We start from the raw sequence: 5,670 nt of genomic DNA on the forward strand, positions 1-5,670 counted from the left end.
AAAGATATTAAACAGAACAGGGCCCAACACCGAGCCCTGAGGAACACCACTTGTGACCCACCACCAACTGGATTTCACCCCATTCACCACAACCCTCTGGGCTCGTCCATCCAGCCAGTTTTTCACTCAGTGAAGAGTACACTTGTCTAAACCATGAGGCGCCAGCTTCTCAAGGAGTATGCTGAGAGAGACAGTGTCAAAGGCCTTGCTGAAGTCCAGGTAGACAACAACCACAGCCTTTCCCTCATCCATTAGGTGGGTCACTTTTGCCAGTGTAAGTGCAACTGACCTACTGCTTTTGTAATGGATTGCAGGGTGCCCACACAGATTTCTTGTCATACAAGATCACCTTCTTCCCAGGACCATACTAGTGAGAGGGTTTTAAATTACTCTAGAATGAAATTTATTCAGATTCCAATATTTTGGAAATGGAGAAAAGCATCATCAGCACAGAATGTTACCTGGTGCTCTTCGTGCTCCCAAAGCTTCAGTAAGCTTACCTAGTGAAGTACCATTCTGCAAGGGACTGCTAATTTAATTTTTGAAGTACTTTCAAAAAGGAGTATCAGTTCCTCATTATAGTTAGCATTTGACTTAGTGGGTGCTGCCACAAAAAAAAGATTAAAATTCTAATATAACTTACATTTTAAGTTTCATTGCTGTCTTAGAGCACTTGAAATACTCTATACAAACTTCATTAACTGTGATGTGATTCTTGCTCAGATAGTAAATTGCCACTTCTGAAACATCAACTATTTTTCCAGGCTATTTTCATACGACAAAGTATAAAACTTTTACACAACTTGCTCAGATTAACAAGGAATATGTTATTACACAATATGTGATTTTTGTCCTAATTTTTCTCCTGGGCTAAGGGAATCACCTGAAATTGAATCAAGTACTTCAGATTCATAAGAAATCTCTTCTGGAAGAACTTTCACATGTTAAACCTTTGACAATGTTTACAGCCGTGGAAAACTGAAATGTAGGAGCAGTATCTGGAAGAAATTGTGATAAATATTCTGTTATTCCCATATGTACAGAATTATCTTTGCTGTCAGAGCGTCCTGCATAGAAAGTCATATATTCCAGCTAACAATCACCGCATGATTTTGAAAAGTTGATTTGCTTTTATCCACAACTGTATAACCTATGTAATTGCTTGAAGAGACTTTTGCCTTAGTTCCTTATCCGTTTTATGTATAGGTACCAAAAATAAGGCTGTATTCTAATCCTAGGGTGAATTCACACTTGCATATTGTTCATAAACCTCTCTGATGTTCTGTGCTTGTATTCAGAGCATTACGTTTAACCTGTTCCACCCAAAAAGAAGGAAAAAAAAATCTTATGCAAGCATAGTGTTAAGCAAACAGAATATGTGTAGTATTTTGTGTCTAAAGTCTCTTGCTGCAAAAAGATAGAAGTCACAGACAAATGAGGCTCCCTTCAGTGCAGTTATCTGTCACAGTCTGAGGAACTACTGAAACACCTGGTAAAAGACAACAATATGGAAAAATTAAACATAAATTAAAAAAAAACAACCACCAAACAATGCCTTACATTTTGTCAAGCCTTTTACCGTATACTCTAAAGACATACTCAGAATGAGCTGAACTTTGTGCTTAAAGAGGTGGATCTCCATGCAGCTTAAATTTAAAATGATGGCATTTATCTTCTCACAGTACAATTCAATGGATTTTTATAGCATTTTTCAGAAATTATAATTAATTACTCAAATAATATTAATCCCTGAACTAATTAATGAATTTACTGTCACAGTTTAGAAATCATTCTTTGTGAGAGAGTACATAATCCCTCACTGTGTTTAATGTTTTGAATTATCTGTGAATTTATAGCCTTGATGATATCTATTCTGAATTTCTGCATTACTCATTTTGTGCTATGTCAGATTACCCTGGCATGTAAATATCTGCCTGGGAAAGAAGATAACAAAGCATCAACACTTAACAGCTTCATCCTAGTTGAATCATTGAAAGCACTGGTCTTTGTCCATTGACTTGTTAACATCCCTTTGTTTATGCAAAAAAAAGACAGAAGTTTGGACCCTGCAGATTGTGGGAGATTTATGAATGGAAAACCCTCCAACTCTGTAAGAAAATATTTGGCAAAGCTGACAAAAGTAGACAGGAAATAAGACAGTAAAATCCATTGTAAAATGCTAGATACTATTCAGACAATTCCCTTGTGGATTAAGGAAATTAAAATGGTGTCTTTTATGTGAGGAGAATGGATAAAGATAGCACTGCAACAACAGCAACAAAAAACTATGCTTCTTATTTTGCAAACACAAACTTTACTGACGCTGGAGTTTATCATGCCAAGATAATGATCTATCATGCTATCTTTGTGATGAAGTATTAAGGGTGTTGACTTTTCTACCTGTTATTGATTTCCACTATGCAAAAATTGAACCACTCTTCTAATATCTTGTTTTATTGTACATTTTTTTTAGCAGCTAAACCTCCTGATAGAATAGCTCTAAAAAGTATTGATTAATGATTATTTCATCATGTCATGTTACTGGCTATTTCATGTTGGTGTTATATCAAGAAAAATAAAAATGTTATTTTGTAGTCCTTTTATTAAACCAGGTTATGTCTCTTTTCCATATGCGTAGCAAGCTTCAAAAAGGTACCTCTATTGTTTTATAGGTTCTCATTCACAGCTCATCCAGGATAGAACATCTCAGTTTTGCCTCTTACTGCCAAACTAGCATTGTAAAAGCATGAGACCCCCTATAACACAAAAGAATTATCATCAGCAAACCATATAAACAATCAGCTTGAACCCTAACAGGGCTTGATTAATATAAATTATTTCTGTTTTATAATGACTAAGTTTGGGCCAATATTGTTATCTTACACAGTCAAGAGAAAAAACCCTCATGTCCTTCAGAGATATGGCAAATGTAGACTGATAGATAAAGGAAGACTAAAAATTTTTAAACTGTGTATAAAGAATTTAGCTACAAAGGTAGAAACTAGAGAAAAGGTGGATCTCAGGACAGATTTGTTTAGGTCTCAGTTATGAAGATAAAAAGTATAAATCTGTGACAGACTTGATTATGTCAGAAGGTTTGCTTTTACAGATACTCCAAGTAGAAAAAAATCTCTACTTTGTATACCTCATACAGAAAATGATCGCCTGTGTTCCAGTGACGGAGATAATTTCACATATTTCAGGTATACTGTACCAGTAAAATCTTTTTTTCTCATAATGATCAGTGTAAATATTAAAATATTTGCAATGTTTCTAGAATAAATAGAAAAGAAATAGGTGAACTGGTATCAGTACAAATGGCAAAAACACCAACAAGCATCTTTCTGACAAGATGTTTGCTGTCTCAATACAGAATAATGTTTTACCTGGTAGTGCGTGTTCATGATTCTGCAAATTAAATATTTCTGACTACCATGTACAAAGGGTCCCCCTTCATCCCCCTTCTTCGCCCAATTCTCAAACTTTCAAAAAACCCCCAAGAATTCATGTTATATACCTTTTAAGCTTGTCCAGACCTGCTGCTTTGAGGCACTTACTGCTAAGGCAGACATCTGTGATCTTTCCTCTAGCTTGAAGAAAGCGGATAACTGTTTTCCTGCTAGTCTTTAAAATAGAAGACTAATTTACCACTGCTTTCCTTTTTTAAAAGAATAAGCAAGACTTGGGTTGTTACCTAGTATAAGATGGTAAGGCTCCTTCCTCTGTTGCATGGATGCAGAATCACTGGGGAAAGAACATGACAACTCCTCATTAAGCTCTCATGAAATGAAATCAAAAGAGGGAACGCATTTGGGAAAGCCAAGAACAAGATATTCCTGGGAGAACATGGCTTTCCTTCCAACTAAATTGATTCCTGAAGCTAACTGCTTTTGTGCATTCTTTGAAAAATGGCACAAAATTTTGAAAGTAGAGGACAAAACAAATAACGTGCACTAGAAAAACACGAACTTAACACAGTTACTTATAGCTTCCATAAAACAAGTGAATATGACTAATGGGAACAACACTGGACTGATTAGACTGAGTCATAAGCAATTAAACTAATCAAAGCATCATTACTCATTGCTTGGTACTTGCTAGTCACACCAGTCTCAACTGTATCACGTATAGTTGCAAATAAGGGCATATTGTAATATCAGGAAAATATTTTTTTATTTTCAAAAATTTGAATTGCAATGGACACATTGTCATGAGTCCAAAATGACTGTCAAATTCCATCAGCCAAATAAACTAACAAGTTTTTCTTCACTTTAAGTTATCAGTTTAAAAGTACTGGGGCTGAGGAAATCCAACTGTTTTTAAAAAGGAGTCCTCAGATGACAAGGACCGAGGAATGATCATGGTACTGAAGAATCCACCCTGTACTTACTATGACAGAAAGTTTTTCAAAGAGATCAATGCAAATTTATCAAATGGTGGGACTTTTCCAACCATCCCATAACTTAACTTTAGTTGCTGTACTTCTAGACACAGTGGGAAATGGGCTAGAGCAAGAGAAGACTGAAAATATTCATTTGTAAAGCTTGTTTTGAAACAGAATGTTTTCTTCAGCTAAACCAGAAAGAGTCAACAAAGAAAACATTAAAGTTGAAATTGATTTTGCCCATCACTTTTGTGCTAGCCTGAATACTTCAAGATGACAATTGATTAAAAAAAATTCCTCTTCTGTGGAAAGGTATTTGAAGGGCATGTGAACTGGCTTTGAGAAACCTTTAGTGTAATACAGAGGAGACCTCTAGGCCTGTAACCTTTATTTTCAAAGATAAATCATCAGAACAAGGCTGTAAAACAAGTTTGTAACTATGAATTCCTTTAACTTAAAAGATGGTTAATTAACGATTGACAAAGAATAGTAGTGACAAGTGGTTGATCAACTCTGATCAGAAGCATTTGAATCACCAAATGGCAGAAAAAAAATTATGACATCTTAAACAGATCTTATTTTTTAAAAAATAATTTGTTGTCTGAATTTGTCCATTACAATAATATCTAGAAGTGAATGATACTTAGTTCAGTCTTACATTGATTTTCCCAGTTTTGTTCTGAATTATTCAGCTTCTTCCCACTAAACAAAGGAATTTTGGAGCGATTTATGATAGAGACTAGGATGAAATTAGTCCAGTGTATTTCAGGATAGAAATACAAAGTTAACTTTTGCATGCTTTTATTTAACTTATTACAGCTTTATCAGTGCAAATGATTTTTTTTTCAGCATGTAATTTTATAAAAAAGACTTTCCTAAACTTGATACTTCTTTCAGGAAAAGCTTTCTAGCGATTTCTGTGAAAATGTAATGGGAATCCCATACTATTAAAATGATTTTTATTAACATTTCAAAATTGTCCATAAATGACATATTGAAAATAGATTCCTGTTTCTATTGAAACAGGGCAAAACTTATAGATGGGCAAAACTTATAGACCTTGCTCTCGCAGCAATAGATACTTTAGCATTAATCCTTGAGGCAAATCATTAGGGGCTTAAAAGATTTAAACATCTGTACAGGATTCCCACGGGAGTATAATTAGGCTGTTATCACTACATTGCTTTTTCTGTAATTTGCTCCTCTTCTCTTTTGCTAATTATTCAGCCCTGATGTCTATAGCATTTTCTAAATACCTGTGTAGCATATGCATTGTGTTTGTAATT

The sequence above is a fragment of the Haliaeetus leucocephalus genome, unplaced genomic scaffold (genome assembly GCF_000737465.1).
Source record: "Haliaeetus leucocephalus isolate CR32 unplaced genomic scaffold, Haliaeetus_leucocephalus-4.0 Scaffold140, whole genome shotgun sequence".
Classification (NCBI taxonomy): Eukaryota; Metazoa; Chordata; class Aves; order Accipitriformes; family Accipitridae; genus Haliaeetus; species Haliaeetus leucocephalus.